The sequence below is a fragment of the Equus asinus genome, unplaced genomic scaffold (assembly GCF_041296235.1).
Source record: "Equus asinus isolate D_3611 breed Donkey unplaced genomic scaffold, EquAss-T2T_v2 contig_309, whole genome shotgun sequence".
NCBI lineage: Eukaryota > Metazoa > Chordata > Mammalia > Perissodactyla > Equidae > Equus > Equus asinus.
In genome coordinates, this window is record NW_027224971.1 from 20,001 (window position 1) to 40,013 (window position 20,013).

Consider the following 20,013-nt stretch of genomic DNA (forward strand, 5'->3'; position numbering starts at 1 on the left):
GCCGCGGGGCGCTCGGCCTTCTCGGAGCCCCGAGGGCTCCCTGGAGGCTGCGGACGAGCAGCCGCGAGGCCCCCGGGGCAGCCGCCCTGCCGGGTCGACCGGCGGCCCGGCCCGGACTCGGGCCCCGGGTCCCGTGGCGCGCGGGTCGACCAGATGTCCGCGCCGAGCGCCACATGGCTGCGGGTCGCTCCGGCTTCTCGCAGTCCCGAGGGTTCCGCGGGCACGTAGCTGCGAGACCCGGGCGGCTGCCCTCCGCCCGGCTCACGGGGCGCTCGTGTCCATCAGCTGGTCGTGCGGAAATCCCGTGGTTGGCCTCCCTCCCTCCCTCCCTCCCTCCCTCCCTCCCTCCCTCGTCCAGCCGCCACGTTTTCGGGGTTCGTGCGACTGGGATGAAATAGACCTTCCAAACGTCAATCGGAGATCATCCATCATACCTCTCGAGTCCCCAAAAGCCAAGAAACACGCCAACCAAAACGCTTTTATTATGCCAACGGTTCCCGTTTTCATTCCTATCGTTTAGGGAGGTTTGGTGGCAGCAGCGGCCGAAAGCAAAAGGAAACCCGAGGAAAGCGGCTCCATCCACCAGGGCTGTGTCTCATCGGTGCCGACGCAGGAGGGACGGGCTTCGTTCGTTCGTTCGCTGCGGCCCAAATTCCCGGGCCGCCCGAGGACCGCTCGCACCGGCCCGAGGGAGGGAGCCCCGGCAGGCAGGATGCCTCCGGGGAAATGGACAAGTCGACCGCGCGACCCACAACCCGCCCGACTGGGGGCGAGAAGGAGCATGGAGGAGGACTCCGTCCCCTAGTCGGCAGACGGCCCTGGGACAGGGACGTTCGCCAAAACCTCCCCAAGGCCGCTTTCCGTGACCGAGTCGGCCTCCCCGGCTGTACTCGTCCCGGCCCGAGAAACGAGACGCGGGGTGGATCGGGACCAGGCCACGCACCAGGCCGGCCGGCGCGGCATCCTCCCTCCCCCGACCTGACCTGACCTGGACGAACGCCTCCCCATCGCCCGCCCCCGCGAGGCTGATCCGTCCGGCCTGTGAGGAGGCCGCTTGTCGGGCGCCACCTGCTGCCCGGCATCCTCTTATATAGTGTTCGAGGAGGTCGACCAGGTGGCCCGGCCTGGATTGGGGGGGGGGGCGCGGGGTGCGGTGTCCCGGGCGGCGGGGGACGGGGGGGTAGGAGTGGAGAGGGAAAGGTGGGCGTGGAGAATGCCGGGGTCGGGGGTCGGCGCGGGGCGGGGTGGGAGTTGGGGATAGGGGAGGGGCGGGAGGCCGTCTGGACATGGAGGGTCGGAAGAGCGGTGGTGACAATGATTTTCATTATCATTTAGAAAGAAGAACGTGGACTTCTTTAGAGGAGTCCTTTGAATAGCTTCTCCATTTAGTTAACATACATCCAAATGGAGGTCGGGAAACTTGGGTCCTGTTAACATATGGATGGAAGTGGAAAGAACTATCGCGATGACCGTCCTTGTGTTTCTTTTATTTTTTCTTTCTTCCTGCTCCCCAAAGCCGCCCCCCCCACCCCCGCCCCGCCCCGCCCCGCCCCGTCCCGTCCCGTCCATAGTTGTAGGTTCCAGTGGTAGGTCTTTCGCGTTTCTGCTATGTGGGACGCCGCCTCGGCGTGGCTTGAAGGGCGATGCTGGGTCTGGGGCTGCGCCCAGGATCCGAACCGGTGAAAACCTGGGCCGTCGAAGCCGGGGGCCGGGGTGGGGGGCGCATACTTGACCGCTCGTCCACGGGCTCGGCCCCCGGCCCCTTGTTTTCTAGGGAGAGAGACAGAGAGACCCGATCCATTTTCCCTTGGCCTCTAAAGCGTGCGTGTGGTCGAAAGGCGACAGAGAGAGGGGTTCTGGTCCAGAAAGCCCCGACTGCGCTGCCGCGGGGATCGGTCGGTTCCGCCCGAACCGTCCGAGTCGGAAAGGAACGGACAGCTTTCCTCCTTTGGGCCCCTGACTTGGGGCCGACAGGGGAAGAGGAACAGGCCTCTCTCCCTCACACCCTGGTCCCTTCCTCCAGGACGCCCTCCTTCTAGTCAGCCCGCCTCTGGCTTTTCCACACGCCGACGACCGCTCGTCGGCATGGACCCACCTTCCTTGGGGGACACCACCACACGACTCTCCCACTCGTCTGCCTGCCTTTCGTTGGCGTCGCTGCCAAAGGCGAGGGGTAGGGGTGGCGGTGGCAGGGACGGCAGGGGCCCAGCGGCTCTCTGGCGGGTGAGGAAGTCTTGCTGGTTCTCCTAGGTCGGTGATCTTTCTCGATCTCCACACACATTCTTCGTTTGGGGAGCCAAGAGACGCCCTCTGAGGAATCCCTATGGCCAGGGTCGATCACTTACTCGCTCACTGCCTCGGCCTCGGCCTTGGCCTCTGTCCGTCTTGTCTCTCTCCCTCCCTCCCTCCCTCCCTCCCTCCCTCCCTCGTCGGTCTCTGTGTGTGGACGTCTAGGTGGAGGTGAGGCAGGGAGGCCACCCACCCACCCACCCACCCACCTACCTCGTGGTTTACCACACGCTCTACACGGAGGTAGAATTCCCATCCCACCGAATCCATCCTTTCCACGGGGCACAAGCCAGTGGCCTTCGGGAGTCTCTCTCCCCAAGGTGGCGCATCCGTCATGGCTATCTATTTCCAGAAGGTTTCCGTTTCCATCCCCTCCCCCCGAAAGAAAAAACGGCCCCACTCCCGGATCTGCCCCACCACGATCACCACCACCGCTGCCGCCGCCGCCGCCGCCGCCATCTGCTGTCGCCCTCTAGGGTTGGACCGTTCTAGCTCTCTCCTCTGTGTGGAATCGCAACGTAGGTCGCCTTGGATGTCTGGCACCTCTCACTTAGCAGAAGGTTTTGGAGGCTCAGGCTGGGCCACGCTTTGGCCCGGGTCAGTGTTCCGTTCCTCCGGACGGCTTCCTCGTTTTCCACGAGAAGGAGCCGTGAAGACGGAAAGGAAGGGCGGATGGATGGCTTTTCCCGTGCTACCGAGTCCCTCTCCCCTTTTCCCCAAAGCGTGAGGGGCGGTCGAGAGGATCGTCTCTGATGACAAAAGTCAGAGGCACCCCGGGTCAGACACCGTGCGAGGCGTTGGTGTGTTCTCGAGAGGAGAACACGTCCCCGTCAGCGTTTCCTGTCGTTCTCGTTCCGAAAGGATTCACGCGCCACCCCGTCTCCCTCAAGGTCTTAGGGCTGTCGTGCTCCGCAGCCGTCACGTGTCGTGGATCCTGGGCACCACCACGCCACCCCGCCCCCCCCCCGCCATAGCTGTCGATCGCTATGTGGCACGCCTACGTTTGCCCAAAAGAGCAGTCCGATGGACAGCGTGGTGCTTTTCCCAGCAGGCAGGCAGGTGAGAGTCACCCCTCTAGAAGGTTTCCAAGCCCCGTTCCATTCTCAGAGGCAGCTCCTTTGGCCATCAAGGAGGCAGGCGATGGGGGTGGGGGTGGGGATGGGGATGGGGCAGGGGCCTCTGTCCCTCTGTCGCGGTAGAAATGATTGGGAAAGGAGGGACGATGGGCGTAGGTCGACCATCCTGGGCGGTGGTGCTTTGGGAGCTTTTTCTAGAAGAAGGAGCGAACGGCGTTCCCTGGGAAGGGAGGAAACCAGAGGAGGTCCCCCTCAGACCGACCTGGCACGAGAAGGACACACTCTCTCTCTCTCTCTCTCTCTCTCTCTCTCTCCCTTTTCTTCCTGACTTGAAATCAGGAGACAAAACTCCCCTGCCAAAGGGGCCCTCCCAAAACGGGGAGTGAGGAAGACCTCCTTCTCTTCACGGCTGAAGTTCTCCCTGCCTTTCCTGGACGGGAAGGATAGCACCTACGCCCGCTGCCGTCGGTGACTTTTAGTCCCCCTGGAGAGGAAGAAATTCTTTCCCGTGGCCGAACCCTGGCGGTTCGTTCGTGCTGCAGAGGACGTGACCCTCTCTGACACACCCAGGAACCTCCTCGCTCCGGGTCGAGGAGAGGGAGTTCTGTTCTGTGGTTTAGAATGGTGCTTAAAAAGGGATGTCGCTTACAAAGGGTCCTCGTCCCCCTTCCTAAACCTAAACGGACGGCTCGGCTCGGAGGCGTGAGATACGTTTCGCATCCTCCTCGTCGTCTTCACTCAAAGTTTTATTGGAGTTTGGAAGATTTTATTTTTTGTCTTTCCTTTTTCTCCCCAAAGCCCCCCGGTACGTAGTTGTGTGTTCTTCGCGGTGGGTCCTTCTAGCGGTGGTATGTGGGACGCCGCCTCAGCGTGGTTTGATGAGCAGTGCCGTGTCCGCGCCCGGGATCCGAACGAACCGATGAAACACTGGGCTGCCTGCAGCGGAGCGCGCGAACTTAACCACTCGGCCACGGGGCCAGCCCCTTACTGGATTTTCAAAACAACTCCGGGGGCCGGCCCGGTGGCGCGGCGGTGAAGTTCGCACGTTCTGCTCCGCCGGCCCCGGGTTCGCCGGTCCGGATCCCGGGCGCAGGACCCGGCACCGCTTGGCGAGCCACGCTGTGGCAGGCGTCCCACCTGGAAAGTAGAGGGGGATGGGCACGGATGTCAGCTCAGGGCCAGTCTTCCTCGGCCGACAGAGGAGGATTGGTGGCAGATGTTCGCTCAGGGCTCATCTTCCTCAAAAATAAAATAATAAATCGATTCGATAAAATGTCAAATAACACAACCGCGGGATCACGCTTAGAGTCACCCTTGGCCCGATGATGCCACTCCCCACCCCCCCCACCCCCCTGCCCCCCACCATTTGGAGGTGCCGTCAGTGGGATTCGTTCCTGTTTGTCCATCTTTCTTCCTCTTTTTTTTTTTTTTTTTTAAAGACTGGCACCCGAGCTCATTGCCAATCTTTTCTTTTCTTTTTATTCCTCCTCCTTCTTCTTCTTCTCCCCAGAGCACCCCAGTACCTAGTTCTATATTCTCTTTGAGGGTCCCTCTGGTTCTGCCGTGTGGGACGCCACCTCAGCGTGGTTTGATGAGCGGTGCCGTGTCCGAGCCCAGGATCCGAACCTTCCAAGCCCCGGGCCGCTGAAGCGGAGCGTGCAAACACAACCGCTCGGCCACGGGGTCAGCCCCTCCCTTCCTTCCTTCCTTCCTTCCTTCCTTCCTTCCTTCCTTCCTTCCTTCCTAAGGAGGAGGAGGCAGGCACTGTGTGAAGTCGCCAGTGAGTCTGTGGAAAGAGACGGAGGATTTCCCATGGGAAGCCGGGGCGGGGGACACGGACCGATGTCGTGCGAACTTGAAGGTGAAAGATCAAAAAACCCACACACGCCTAGAGCGGCGGGTTGCCCGTTAGGAGTTTGCTTGCCGGGCCCATAACGCAGGGCTCATCGATGAGCCAAACCGTCCGTGATCCTCAAGCAGTCTAGTAGGGTTAGAGAAAGGAGGGGGGCACTCTTTCTGCCCCAGATGAGGCGAGTTTCTCAGACAGCCACCCTGCCCCAACATCTTCCCTCCCTGCCTCCCGGCCCTTGGTGGACTGCGGCCTAAGGGTGGGGGAATTGAAGAAAGCCGTTCAATGGAAAAAAGCCCGAGGCCATGGGAGAGAGCTTCCTGCACTTGAATGAAACCCTGACGCCAGGCCCATCGGAATGAATGGGCCTGACCTCCCCTCCCCCCTCCCCCCTCCCCCCTCCCAGGCTGGCGACTCGGCAGTGGAAGGCTAGGGGTTTCTTCCGAAATGGTGAACCGGCCCCCTTGTCCACAGGAAAACCACACACGGGTACAGCCTAGGCCGGATCTCAGGCCAAGTCGTCAGGGTGGCAAGATGATGGCGGATGAGAGGAAACTTGTTCTGGGACCGCACCGCCCCCCCCCCCATCGCCTCTCTGGCTGAGAAGAGGGCTGGGGAGCGGTGAGGGTCAGGGGGAGAGTGGGGGCGGGGCCGGGACAGGGACCACCGGGCAGTAGGACGGGAGTAGCCCTGAGGCCTGCCTGCCTGCTTCCTTCCCTGCCGGCACAGGGCTGAGAGAGGCACGGGGCACGCTGGCTCCTGCCCCTTCACTCATTCGGGAAGCCTCCTGTTGTTGCTCCTGAGGTGCCGGCTGCGGTGACAGACAGAGCAAAACTCCTCTCTCTGTCTATTTCTTCAAAGGCCCGAGTCTGAGCTACGACAGATTCCCCTGTGGCTCAACCCGCAACCTCCCATCCTGCCAGACCAGACCCCTTGTCTAAAAACCTCCACTGGAGGAGCTCTTCCACCTGACTCGGAAAGGAAACACCAGCCCCGCCTCAGCCTCACACCCACCACCACCACCACCACCCGCCCCCCCCCCGCCCCACTCTCCTCCGGACCCAGATACCTAACAGAGGGAACAAAAATCCAAAAATCCTGCTGCTCTCCTTCTACCACCTCCACTTCAGAAGAGTCAGTCTCCCCCGAACACCTCAGACTCTGTGACTTCCCGCGGCCTCCCTTTCCCCGTCCCCATTCTCTCCCCGGACGGGCCCCATCTTACACTTGAACGACAGCTCCACCGCTCGGGGCAGCTGGACACGATGTCCCAAAGTGGCCCGGACGGTAGCCTGGTCGATTCCAAAGGACCCACGCACGCAGTCGGCCATAAACGTGGTGTGGAGATCGTGGACGTTTGCGGGCCTCTGATGAAATCGCTGCTCCGGGGACCCCGGCGTCTAGGACCCGTCTTCTCCGTGTTCTTCACACCGTTGCTCCTGGGCCGGTTATTCTCTTCCCTCTCACTGACCTTAACGTTTTGTCTCTGCCATTGAATTTTGACTGTGCGAATGTGACTTGCCGCTGTAGGGCTGCGTGGATCTCTCAGGCATCCTGCTGTGCCGTGCGGGGGGGGGGGGAATCCTTGGTGGGTGGGTCGATAGACGTCCCTTTGGTTGTGCCCTGGAGGGGAGAGACAGAGGGGACGACTCAATCCACCACGAACGCTGATGTCGCTCCGATAAACCTGTAGCGGTGATTCTAGTTTATGGCCCGTGTCCTGAAAATAACTTCCCGAAGGGCCAGCCCGGCGGCACAGCGGTTAAGTTCGCACGTTCCGTTTTGTCAGCCAGGGGTTCGCAGGTTCGGATCCAGGGTGCGGACGTGGCGCCGCTTGGCGAGCCACGCTGTGGTCAGCGTCCCGCCTATCAAGGGGAGGGGGATGGGCACGGATGTTAGCTCGGGACCACTCTCCCGGGGCAAAAAGAGGAGAATTGGCAGCAGGTGTCAGCTCGGGGCTCGTCTTCCTCGAAAAATAAATTAATTAAATTAATAAAAACAACTTCCCAAACCTCTCTGATAACTTGAAGCTTTGAAGTTTTGCGAGGTGAAATCAGGTGATAAAAAAGTCCACGGACGGGGGCGGCCCCGTGGCCGAGTGGTTAAGTTCACAAGCTCCCCTTCGGCGGCCCAGGGTTTTGCCGGTTCAGATCCCGGGCACGGCACGGACACGGCACCGCTCGTCGGGCCGTGTGGAGGCGGCGTCCCACATGCCACAACTGGAAGGGCCCTCAACTAAGATAGACAACTATGTCATGGGGGGGATTGGGGGAGAAAAATCGGGAGGGGGGGGAAAAGAAAACAAAAACGGAAGATTGGCAACAGGCGTTAGCTCTGTGAGGGCCGATCTTCCTCACCCAAAAACTAAAGTGAGATGAAATCAAATAAAGCGAAGGAAAAGATAAACCTATGAAATCCCATGTTTCTAAAAGTGGCCAAGTGTTTAGAAATTGGCCAAGCGACGGAATGCTCATGGGAAGGACAGTTCCTAATTGCTGGCTTCTTAGTTTTCACCAAAATTAAGGTTCGTGAGGGTTAAAAAATCTACTTAACAAATGCGATGAAAGCCACTAGGCCGGCCCGGTGGCGCGCTGGTTAAGTGTGCCTGTTCCGCTTCGCCGGCCCGGGGTTCGCCAGTTCGGATCCCGGGGGTGCACGTGGCACCGCTGGGCGAGCCACGTGGTGGTAGGCGTCCCACATATGAAATAGAGGAAGATGGGCACGGAGGTGAGCTCAGGGCCAGCCTTCCTCGGCAAAAAGAGGAGGATTGGCAGCAGTTAGCTCAGGGCTCATCGTCCTCAAAACAAAACAAAACAAAACAAAAAGCCACTAAAAGTGAATATGGGAAACATCTTTGTGTTCAAGGAAAGTGAGATGGCTGCCTTCAGGCAAGAGGGCCTAAAAAGTAAAGATCGTTTTGTCTGTGAAAAGGTGATCAAAGTTTCACGGGGAAAATAATCTGAGAAAAAGGCCTGTTCGTGGTCAAGTGGCCTAAAATTGGAACGAGTGGACAGATAGAAATGGCGAGCGATAGGATCTATGGGAGTCTATGAGGAAGCCATTGGGTGTCGGCCTAATTCGGCCTGACAGTGTTTTTCGAAAAGGGCCTGACGTGGCCGTCGAGCACGCATCGCATCGTAGATCCGCTTTACACATTTCCTACGGCAAGAACCAATGCCCTTAAGGGAAAGGAGCAGCTTCCCCGTGCTCGGGCCTTTCCTTAAGGAGAGGCATCTTTCCTTAGGCTAGGAGCGGATGGTTGCGCTCACCTTTGACCATCCGGCTCCCCTGTGACCACCCAGGCCCAGACAACAGACCTGCCACCCAGCAGTGTCTGTCGATCGCTGTGCCGACAGAGCAGTCTCGCGACTATCATCCAAGGGACCTTTCGATCCTATGTGAAACGTCCTCTCTGGGGGTCTAGAAGCACTCTGTACACCCCACTTCCCGGGAACCCTCTCTTCCTTCGGGAAGAAAGGCCCCGGGCCACAGTCCTCACATTTCAGCTCAGAATAAACGCACCCCGATTTTCACGGATAGATTGGTTCCGGATTATTTCCGTCGACAGAATGGAATCAAGTCAATGAGTTTCAAGATCGGAGGGAAGCTGATGCAAAATCAGAATTTGTTTTTCTCACTCCCGAAAGGATACTTTTCTCTAACTTCTAGTCTCCTCCTGATAAAGACATTGGAAAAGGTTTCTCTTGACCTCTGAGGGAATCGACACCAAAGACAGAGATCCTCCATTTTGTCAGAATGATTTCCTAGGCCTCCAATGGAGGAGGCCTCCCTCGGACGGGAGCTCAGCTTTTGTTTTGCAACAGTTTTCCTCTCTCTGCTTGCCTTTAACATCTCCTTTCCCGTTCTTCTTTTTTGGAAGGGAAATACGTGCACCGCTGGGGGGAAAAAAAAAAAAGAATTTTCTAAATGACCAAAGAAGATCTACGACTGTTGTTATTTTGGTTTCACGGAGCAGTTCCACGTCCACATTTACTCCATTTTAAACACCCACACACACTCACAGCACGGCGCTGTGAGGATGTCCCGGGGAACTCGATTTGTGGAGGGAATGGCTGTGAGGTCTCTGCCCCCCAACCCCCACCATTTGGGTGCTTCTGCTTGTTGATGAGGACGGGAAGCCCTGCTGAAATCCATATTCTTATCACCACACGTGCATCTGCACCCATGCTCCCCCCCGTGTGTCGTCTTTGGGCTTTGCTGTGGCCCCGTGCGGAGGGAGACCTGTTTTGTGTTGTAAACTTTTCCGCGGCCAAGCGGCTCGGTCCTTTCCTCTACGACTTGTGGGCTCTGTCTGTCCGTCTGCCTTAGAGAGACCCTCTGGGCCGGAAGTGACAGGCTGCACACAATTCCTGACAGACTGCGGACAATTCCTCCGTCGTCACGGTCCTTCTCTGATGACGTGCATGGTTTCGGTTTGACAGCGACCCCCACCCCCCACCCCGCCGTGATTTTCTAAGTCCTCCCGGGAGCCCGGGAAGTGCTCGGGCCGCTCCGGGAAGCGGGGGCCGGCAGCCCCGGCCTGCCCCGTGGCATCTCCGGGGACTTTTCCACCTGTCCGCGTCAGCCAGCCGGCAGCCCCGCGCCCGGCCCGGCCCAGAAGTCACGTGGGGAGTCTGTCCCCTTCCTGGCAAGCCCACCCACCCCACCCCCCTCCCCGCCGATTTTCCAACACCTCCTTCTGCACCCAGGGTTGCCCTGTGCTGCCTGGGAGCTCCGAGGTGGACACCCTGGGGCCTCACGTGGTGACCTCCCGCCCGCCCCAAGCGGGCCCAGAGAGAAAGAGAGAGAGACAGAGAGAGACAGAGACAGAGACAGAGACAGAGAGAGACAGAGACAGAGACAGAGACAGAGAGAGACCTGACCCGGCGGTGGGCTCAGGCTGTGCACTCTCGCTGGCTGGTGACCCGGTTCCCTCCCGCTGACCCCTCCGCGCCGGTCGTTGGGCGCCATCTGGCGGCCGCTTTTACAGAGTGGCCCTCCTCCGGAGCCCCGGCGACATGAGCAAGGGATGGGACTCGCAGGACGTCTGTGTGGTTTCCAGTGTGGGGCTGTGTGGAACAGAGCTGCTAAGAACATTCATGCCCCGGATTCTGTGTGAATGAACAGGAACGTGGCCGCAGCCCCCACCCCGCCCCCCGCCCCAGCCCCCGGGAGTGGTGGGAGTGGTGCCCTCCAGACCACCCTCGGGTTGGATGCCTCCCTCCCTGGAAGGACTCACGGGACTCCACAAAAGCTGACTTCCTGGAGGTCCAGCGGAGACCCCCAAGGCCCAAGGCCCCCCCCCCACCCACCCACCACAGATCACTGTGGAAGCCTTAACGACCCAAGGCTCCAGCTACATACAGACGCTCTTAGGAGGCAAGATACACCAAAGGCTTATGTAGGTTGCCACTTTCGGTGGTTGTTTCCGGGGCGTGTCAGTTTTGGAACCCGCCACGCCCTTTTTCACAGAGGCCATACCGTTTCCCTTCACCACCAGTGAGGCGTGAGTGACTGACTTGGCTTCTCCGCGACCTGACTAGCAGTTTGATCCTGTTCCGGTATTTGGAAGAAGGCAGTCTCACCCATGTGTCCCCACAATGTCTCCCTCTAATTTTCTCACTTGCTTTTCCAGGGAACAGCTCACATCTTTTCATGCGCTTATCGGTCATCCATGCGTACCTCCTCCACCCCAGGTGAAAGTGCCTGCTCTGTCTATTGGTCTTCCATTCTTTTTGTATTTTTCAGTGTTGATTTCCCCCGGGTCTCCACTCCATTGTGGGTTTTGTTTTTTGTTTTTTGTTTTTTGTTTTTTTTTTTTGCTTAAAGATTGTCACCTGAGCTAGGCACTGTTGCGCTGCTTCCTCAGTTTCAGAGGGTACCTTTTTCAGGGTTGCTTTTTGACCGGGTCTCCTCGCCATTGTATTTTTTTATTTTTTTTTTTTTTGCTTAAAGATTGCCACCTGAGCTAGCCTCTGTTGCCCATCTTCTTCGGTTTCAGAGGGTAGATTTCTCAGTGTTGCTTTTTCGCCAGCTCTCCACGCCCTTGCGTCTTTTTTTTTTCTGCTTGAAGGCTGCAACCTGAGCTACCTTCTTTTGCCCATGTTCCTCAGTTTCAGAGGGTGGATTTCTCCGTGTTGCTTTTTCCCCAGGTCTCCACACCCTTGTGTGTTTCTTTGGCTTAAAGATTGCCACCTGAGCTAGCCTCTGTTGCCCATCTTCGTCCGTTTCAGAGGGTGGATTTCTCAGTGTTGCCTTTTCGCCAGCTCCCCACGCCCTTGTGTGTTTCTTTTGCTTAAAGATTGTCACCTGAGCTAGGCACTGTTGCCCTGCTTCCTCAGTTTCAGAGGGTACCTTTTTCAGGGTTGCTTTTTGACCGGGTCTCCTCGCCATTGTATTTTTTTATTTTATTTTTTTTGCTTAAAGATTGCCACCTGAGCTAGCCTCTGTTGCGCTTCTTTCTCAGTTCTAGAGGGTAGATTTCTCCGTGTTGCTTTTTCCCCAGGTCTCCACGCACTTCCTTTTATTTTTCCTTAAAAATTGCCACCTGAGCTAGCCTCTGTGGTCCATCTTCGTCGGTTTCAGAGGGTAGATTTCTCACTGTTGCTTTTTTGCCAGGTCTGCACGCCCTTGTGTTTTTTTTCTGCTTAAAGGTTGCAACCTGAGCTAGCTTCTTTTGCCCATGTCCCTCAGTTTCAGAGGGTGGATTTCTCCGTGTTGCTTTTTCCCCAGGCCTCCACGCCCTTGTGTGTTTCTTTTGCTTAACGATTGCCAACTGAAGCCAGCCTCTCTTGCCCATCTTCGTCCGTTTCAGAGGGTGGATTTCTCAGTGTTGCCTTTTCCCCAGCTCCCCACGCCCTTGTGTGTTTCTTTTGCTTAAAGATTGCCACCTGAAGCCAGCCTCTCTTGCCCATCTTCCTCAGTTTCAGAGGGTAGATATTTCAGGGTTGCTTTTTCCCCAGGTCTCCACGCCTTTGGGTTTTGTTTTTGCTTAACGATTGCCACCTGAGCTAGCCTCTCTTGCCCATGTTCCTCAGTTTCAGAGGGTAGATATTTCAGGGTTGCTTTGTCCCCAGGGCTCCACGCCTTTGTGCTTTGTTTTTGCTTAAGGATTGCCACCTGAGGTAGCCTCTCTTGCCCATCTTCCTCAGTTTCAGAGGGTGGATTTCTCCGTGTTGCTTTTTCCCCAGGTCTCCACGCCCTTGTGTGTTTCTTTTGCTTAAAGATTGCCACCTGAGCTAGCCTCTGTTGCCCATCTTCGTCCTTTTCAGAGGGTGGATTTCTCAGTGTTGCCTTTTCGCAAGCTCCCCACGCCCTTGTGTGTTTCTTTTGCTTAAAGATTGTCACCTGAGCTAGGCACTGTTGCCCTGCTTCCTCAGTTTCAGAGGGTACCTTTTTCAGGGTTGCTTTTTGACCGGGTCTCCTCGCCATTGTATTTTTTTATTTTATTTTTTTTGCTTAAAGATTGCCACCTGAGCTAGCCTCTGTTGCGCTTCTTTCTCAGTTCTAGAGGGTAGATTTCTCCGTGTTGCTTTTTCCCCAGGTCTCCACGCACTTCCTTTTATTTTTCCTTAAAAATTGCCACCTGAGCTAGCCTCTGTTGTCCATCTTCGTCGGTTTCAGAGGGTAGATTTCTCACTGTTGCTTTTTTGCCAGGTCTGCACGCCCTTGTGTTTTTTTTCTGCTTAAAGGTTGCAACCTGAGCTAGCTTCTTTTGCCCATGTCCCTCAGTTTCAGAGGGTGGATTTCTCCGTGTTGCTTTTTCCCCAGGCCTCCACGCCCTTGTGTGTTTCTTTTGCTTAACGATTGCCACCTGAAGCCAGCCTCTCTTGCCCATCTTCGTCCGTTTCAGAGGGTGGATTTCTCAGTGTTGCCTTTTCCCCAGCTCCCCACGCCCTTGTGTGTTTCTTTTGCTTAAAGATTGCCACCTGAAGCCAGCCTCTCTTGCCCATCTTCCTCAGTTTCAGAGGGTAGATATTTCAGGGTTGCTTTTTCCCCAGGTCTCCACGCCTTTGGGTTTTGTTTTTGCTTAACGATTGCCACCTGAGGTAGCCTCTCTTGCCCATGTTCCTCAGTTTCAGAGGGTAGATATTTCAGGGTTGCTTTGTCCCCAGGGCTCCACGCCTTTGTGCTTTGTTTTTGCTTAAGGATTGCCACCTGAGGTAGCCTCTCTTGCCCATCTTCCTCAGTTTCAGAGGGTGGATTTCTCCGTGTTGCTTTTTCCCCAGGTCTCCACGCCCTTGTGTGTTTCTTTTGCTTAAAGATTGCCACCTGAGCTAGCCTCTGTTGCCCATCTTCGTCCGTTTCAGAGGGTGGATTTCTCAGTGTTGCCTTTTCGCCAGCTCCCCACGCCCTTGTGTGTTTCTTTTGCTTAAAGATTGTCACCTGAGCTAGGCACTGTTGCCCTGCTTCCTCAGTTTCAGAGGGTACCTTTTTCAGGGTTGCTTTTTGACCGGGTCTCCTCGCCATTGTATTTTTTTATTTTATTTTTTTTGCTTAAAGATTGCCACCTGAGCTAGCCTCTGTTGCGCTTCTTTCTCAGTTCTAGAGGGTAGATTTCTCCGTGTTGCTTTTTCCCCAGGTCTCCACGCACTTCCTTTTATTTTTCCTTAAAAATTGCCACCTGAGCTAGCCTCTGTGGTCCATCTTCGTCGGTTTCAGAGGGTAGATTTCTCCGTGTTGCTTTTTCCCCAGGTCTCCACGCACTTCCTTTTATTTTTCCTTAAAAATTGCCACCTGAGCTAGCCTCTGTTGTCCATCTTCGTCGGTATCAGAGGGTAGATTTCTCACTGTTGCCTTTTTGCCAGGTCTGCACGCCCTTGTGTTTTTTTTCTGCTTAAAGGTTGCAACCTGAGCTAGCTTCTTTTGCCCATGTTCCTCAGTTTCAGAGGGTGGATTTCTCCGTGTTGCTTTTTCCCCAGGCCTCCACGCCCTTGTGTGTTTCTTTTGCTTAACGATTGCCACCTGAGCTAGCCTCTGTTGCCCATCTTCGTCCGTTTCAGAGGGTGGATTTCTCAGTGTTGCCTTTTCCCCAGCTCCCCACGCCCTTGTGTGTTTCTTTTGCTTAAAGATTGCCACCTGAAGCCAGCCTCTCTTGCCCATCTTCCTCAGTTTCAGAGGGTAGATATTTCAGGGTTGCTTTTTCCCCAGGTCTCCACGCCTTTGGGTTTTGTTTTTGCTTAACGATTGCCACCTGAGCTAGCCTCTGTTGCCCATCTTCGTCCGTTTCAGAGGGTGGATTTCTCAGTGTTGCCTTTTCCCCAGCTCCCCACGCCCTTGTGTGTTTCTTTTGCTTAAAGATTGCCACCTGAAGCCAGCCTCTCTTGCCCATCTTCCTCAGTTTCAGAGGGTAGATATTTCAGGGTTGCTTTTTCCCCAGGTCTCCACGCCTTTGTGTTTTGTTTTTGATTAACGATTGCCACCTGAGCTAGCCTCTCTTGCCCATGTTCCTCAGTTTCAGAGGGTAGATATTTCAGGGTTGCTTTGTCCCCAGGGCTCCACGCCTTTGTGCTTTGTTTTTGCTTAAGGATTGCCACCTGAGGTAGCCTCTCTTGCCCATCTTCCTCAGTTTCAGAGGGTGGATTTCTCCGTGTTGCTTTTTCCCCAGGTCTCCACGCCCTTGTGTGTTTCTTTTGCTTAAAGATTGCCACCTGAGCTAGCCTCTGTTGCCCATCTTCGTCCGTTTCAGAGGGTGGATTTCTCAGTGTTGCCTTTTCGCCAGCTCCCCACGCCCTTGTGTGTTTCTTTTGCTTAAAGATTGTCACCTGAGCTAGGCACTGTTGCCCTGCTTCCTCAGTTTCAGAGGGTACCTTTTTCAGGGTTGCTTTTTGACCGGGTCTCCTCGCCATTGTATTTTTTTATTTTATTTTTTTTGCTTAAAGATTGCCACCTGAGCTAGCCTCTGTTGCGCTTCTTTCTCAGTTCTAGAGGGTAGATTTCTCCGTGTTGCTTTTTCCCCAGGTCTCCACGCACTTCCTTTTATTTTTCCTTAAAAATTGCCACCTGAGCTAGCCTCTGTGGTCCATCTTCGTCGGTTTCAGAGGGTAGATTTCTCACTGTTGCTTTTTTGCCAGGTCTGCACGCCCTTGTGTTTTTTTTCTGCTTAAAGGTTGCAACCTGAGCTAGCTTCTTTTGCCCATGTCCCTCAGTTTCAGAGGGTGGATTTCTCCGTGTTGCTTTTTCCCCAGGCCTCCACGCCCTTGTGTGTTTCTTTTGCTTAACGATTGCCACCTGAAGCCAGCCTCTCTTGCCCATCTTCGTCCGTTTCAGAGGGTGGATTTCTCAGTGTTGCCTTTTCCCCAGCTCCCCACGCCCTTGTGTGTTTCTTTTGCTTAAAGATTGCCACCTGAAGCCAGCCTCTCTTGCCCATCTTCCTCAGTTTCAGAGGGTAGATATTTCAGGGTTGCTTTTTCCCCAGGTCTCCACGCCTTTGGGTTTTGTTTTTGCTTAACGATTGCCACCTGAGCTAGCCTCTCTTGCCCATGTTCCTCAGTTTCAGAGGGTAGATATTTCAGGGTTGCTTTGTCCCCAGGGCTCCACGCCTTTGTGCTTTGTTTTTGCTTAAGGATTGCCACCTGAGGTAGCCTCTCTTGCCCATCTTCCTCAGTTTCAGAGGGTGGATTTCTCCGTGTTGCTTTTTCCCCAGGTCTCCACGCCCTTGTGTGTTTCTTTTGCTTAAAGATTGCCACCTGAGCTAGCCTCTGTTGCCCATCTTCGTCCTTTTCAGAGGGTGGATTTCTCAGTGTTGCCTTTTCGCCAGCTCCCCACGCCCTTGTGTGTTTCTTTTGCTTAAAGATTGTCACCTGAGCTAGGCACTGTTGCCCTGCTTCCTCAGTTTCAGAGGGTACCTTTTTCAGGGTTGCTTTTTGACCGGGTCTCCTCGCCATTGTATTTTTTTATTTTATTTTTTTTGCTTAAAGATTGCCACCTGAGCTAGCCTCTGTTGCGCTTCTTTCTCAGTTCTAGAGGGTAGATTTCTCCGTGTTGCTTTTTCCCCAGGTCTCCACGCACTTCCTTTTATTTTTCCTTAAAAATTGCCACCTGAGCTAGCCTCTGTTGTCCATCTTCGTCGGTTTCAGAGGGTAGATTTCTCACTGTTGCTTTTTTGCCAGGTCTGCACGCCCTTGTGTTTTTTTTCTGCTTAAAGGTTGCAACCTGAGCTAGCTTCTTTTGCCCATGTCCCTCAGTTTCAGAGGGTGGATTTCTCCGTGTTGCTTTTTCCCCAGGCCTCCACGCCCTTGTGTGTTTCTTTTGCTTAACGATTGCCACCTGAAGCCAGCCTCTCTTGCCCATCTTCGTCCGTTTCAGAGGGTGGATTTCTCAGTGTTGCCTTTTCCCCAGCTCCCCACGCCCTTGTGTGTTTCTTTTGCTTAAAGATTGCCACCTGAAGCCAGCCTCTCTTGCCCATCTTCCTCAGTTTCAGAGGGTAGATATTTCAGGGTTGCTTTTTCCCCAGGTCTCCACGCCTTTGGGTTTTGTTTTTGCTTAACGATTGCCACCTGAGGTAGCCTCTCTTGCCCATGTTCCTCAGTTTCAGAGGGTAGATATTTCAGGGTTGCTTTGTCCCCAGGGCTCCACGCCTTTGTGCTTTGTTTTTGCTTAAGGATTGCCACCTGAGGTAGCCTCTCTTGCCCATCTTCCTCAGTTTCAGAGGGTGGATTTCTCCGTGTTGCTTTTTCCCCAGGTCTCCACGCCCTTGTGTGTTTCTTTTGCTTAAAGATTGCCACCTGAGCTAGCCTCTGTTGCCCATCTTCGTCCGTTTCAGAGGGTGGATTTCTCAGTGTTGCCTTTTCGCCAGCTCCCCACGCCCTTGTGTGTTTCTTTTGCTTAAAGATTGTCACCTGAGCTAGGCACTGTTGCCCTGCTTCCTCAGTTTCAGAGGGTACCTTTTTCAGGGTTGCTTTTTGACCGGGTCTCCTCGCCATTGTATTTTTTTATTTTATTTTTTTTGCTTAAAGATTGCCACGTGAGCTAGCCTCTGTTGCGCTTCTTTCTCAGTTCTAGAGGGTAGATTTCTCCGTGTTGCTTTTTCCCCAGGTCTCCACGCACTTCCTTTTATTTTTCCTTAAAAATTGCCACCTGAGCTAGCCTCTGTTGTCCATCTTCGTCGGTTTCAGAGGGTAGATTTCTCACTGTTGCTTTTTTGCCAGGTCTGCACGCCCTTGTGTTTTTTTTCTGCTTAAAGGTTGCAACCTGAGCTAGCTTCTTTTGCCCATGTCCCTCAGTTTCAGAGGGTGGATTTCTCCGTGTTGCTTTTTCCCCAGGCCTCCACGCCCTTGTGTGTTTCTTTTGCTTAACGATTGCCACCTGAAGCCAGCCTCTCTTGCCCATCTTCGTCCGTTTCAGAGGGTGGATTTCTCAGTGTTGCCTTTTCCCCAGCTCCCCACGCCCTTGTGTGTTTCTTTTGCTTAAAGATTGCCACCTGAAGCCAGCCTCTCTTGCCCATCTTCCTCAGTTTCAGAGGGTAGATATTTCAGGGTTGCTTTTTCCCCAGGTCTCCACGCCTTTGGGTTTTGTTTTTGCTTAACGATTGCCACCTGAGGTAGCCTCTCTTGCCCATGTTCCTCAGTTTCAGAGGGTAGATATTTCAGGGTTGCTTTGTCCCCAGGGCTCCACGCCTTTGTGCTTTGTTTTTGCTTAAGGATTGCCACCTGAGGTAGCCTCTCTTGCCCATCTTCCTCAGTTTCAGAGGGTGGATTTCTCCGTGTTGCTTTTTCCCCAGGTCTCCACGCCCTTGTGTGTTTCTTTTGCTTAAAGATTGCCACCTGAGCTAGCCTCTGTTGCCCATCTTCGTCCGTTTCAGAGGGTGGATTTCTCAGTGTTGCCTTTTCGCCAGCTCCCCACGCCCTTGTGTGTTTCTTTTGCTTAAAGATTGTCACCTGAGCTAGGCACTGTTGCCCTGCTTCCTCAGTTTCAGAGGGTACCTTTTTCAGGGTTGCTTTTTGACCGGGTCTCCTCGCCATTGTATTTTTTTATTTTATTTTTTTTGCTTAAAGATTGCCACCTGAGCTAGCCTCTGTTGCGCTTCTTTCTCAGTTCTAGAGGGTAGATTTCTCCGTGTTGCTTTTTCCCCAGGTCTCCACGCACTTCCTTTTATTTTTCCTTAAAAATTGCCACCTGAGCTAGCCTCTGTGGTCCATCTTCGTCGGTTTCAGAGGGTAGATTTCTCCGTGTTGCTTTTTCCCCAGGTCTCCACGCACTTCCTTTTATTTTTCCTTAAAAATTGCCACCTGAGCTAGCCTCTGTTGTCCATCTTCGTCGGTATCAGAGGGTAGATTTCTCACTGTTGCCTTTTTGCCAGGTCTGCACGCCCTTGTGTTTTTTTTCTGCTTAAAGGTTGCAACCTGAGCTAGCTTCTTTTGCCCATGTTCCTCAGTTTCAGAGGGTGGATTTCTCCGTGTTGCTTTTTCCCCAGGCCTCCACGCCCTTGTGTGTTTCTTTTGCTTAACGATTGCCACCTGAGCTAGCCTCTGTTGCCCATCTTCGTCCGTTTCAGAGGGTGGATTTCTCAGTGTTGCCTTTTCCCCAGCTCCCCACGCCCTTGTGTGTTTCTTTTGCTTAAAGATTGCCACCTGAAGCCAGCCTCTCTTGCCCATCTTCCTCAGTTTCAGAGGGTAGATATTTCAGGGTTGCTTTTTCCCCAGGTCTCCACGCCTTTGGGTTTTGTTTTTGCTTAACGATTGCCACCTGAGCTAGCCTCTGTTGCCCATCTTCGTCCGTTTCAGAGGGTGGATTTCTCAGTGTTGCCTTTTCCCCAGCTCCCCACGCCCTTGTGTGTTTCTTTTGCTTAAAGATTGCCACCTGAAGCCAGCCTCTCTTGCCCATCTTCCTCAGTTTCAGAGGGTAGATATTTCAGGGTTGCTTTTTCCCCAGGTCTCCACGCCTTTGTGTTTTGTTTTTGATTAACGATTGCCACCTGAGCTAGCCTCTCTTGCCCATGTTCCTCAGTTTCAGAGGGTAGATATTTCAGGGTTGCTTTGTCCCCAGGGCTCCACGCCTTTGTGCTTTGTTTTTGCTTAAGGATTGCCACCTGAGGTAGCCTCTCTTGCCCATCTTCCTCAGTTTCAGAGGGTGGATTTCTCCGTGTTGCTTTTTCCCCAGGTCTCCACGCACTTCCTTTTATTTTTCCTTAAAAATTGCCACCTGAGCTAGCCTCTGTTGTCCATCTTCGTCGGTTTCAGAGGGTAGATTTCTCACTGTTGCTTTTTTGCCAGGTCTGCACGCCCTTGTGTTTTTTTTCTGCTTAAAGGTTGCAACCTGAGCTAGCTTCTTTTGCCCATGTCCCTCAGTTTCAGAGGCTGGATTTCTCCGTGTTGCTTTTTCCCCAGGCCTCCACGCCCTTGTGTGTTTCTTTTGCTTAACGATTGCCACCTGAGCTAGCCTCTGTTGCCCATCTTCGTCCGTTTCAGAGGGTGGATTTCTCAGTGTTGCCTTTTCGCCAGCTCCCCACGCCCTTGTGTGTTTCTTTTGCTTAAAGATTGCCACCTGAAGCCAGCCTCTCTTGCCCATCTTCCTCAGTTTCAGAGGGTAGATATTTCAGGGTTGCTTTTTCCCCAGGTCTCCATGCCTTTGGGTTTTGTTTTTGCTTAACGATTGCCACCTGAGCTAGCCTCTGTTGCCCATCTTCGTCCGTTTCAGAGGGTGGATTTCTCAGTGTTGCCTTTTCCCCAGCTCCCCACGCCCTTGTGTGTTTCTTTTGCTTAAAGATTGCCACCTGAAGCCAGCCTCTCTTGCCCATCTTCCTCAGTTTCAGAGGGTAGATATTTCAGGGTTGCTTTTTCCCCAGGTCTCCACGCCTTT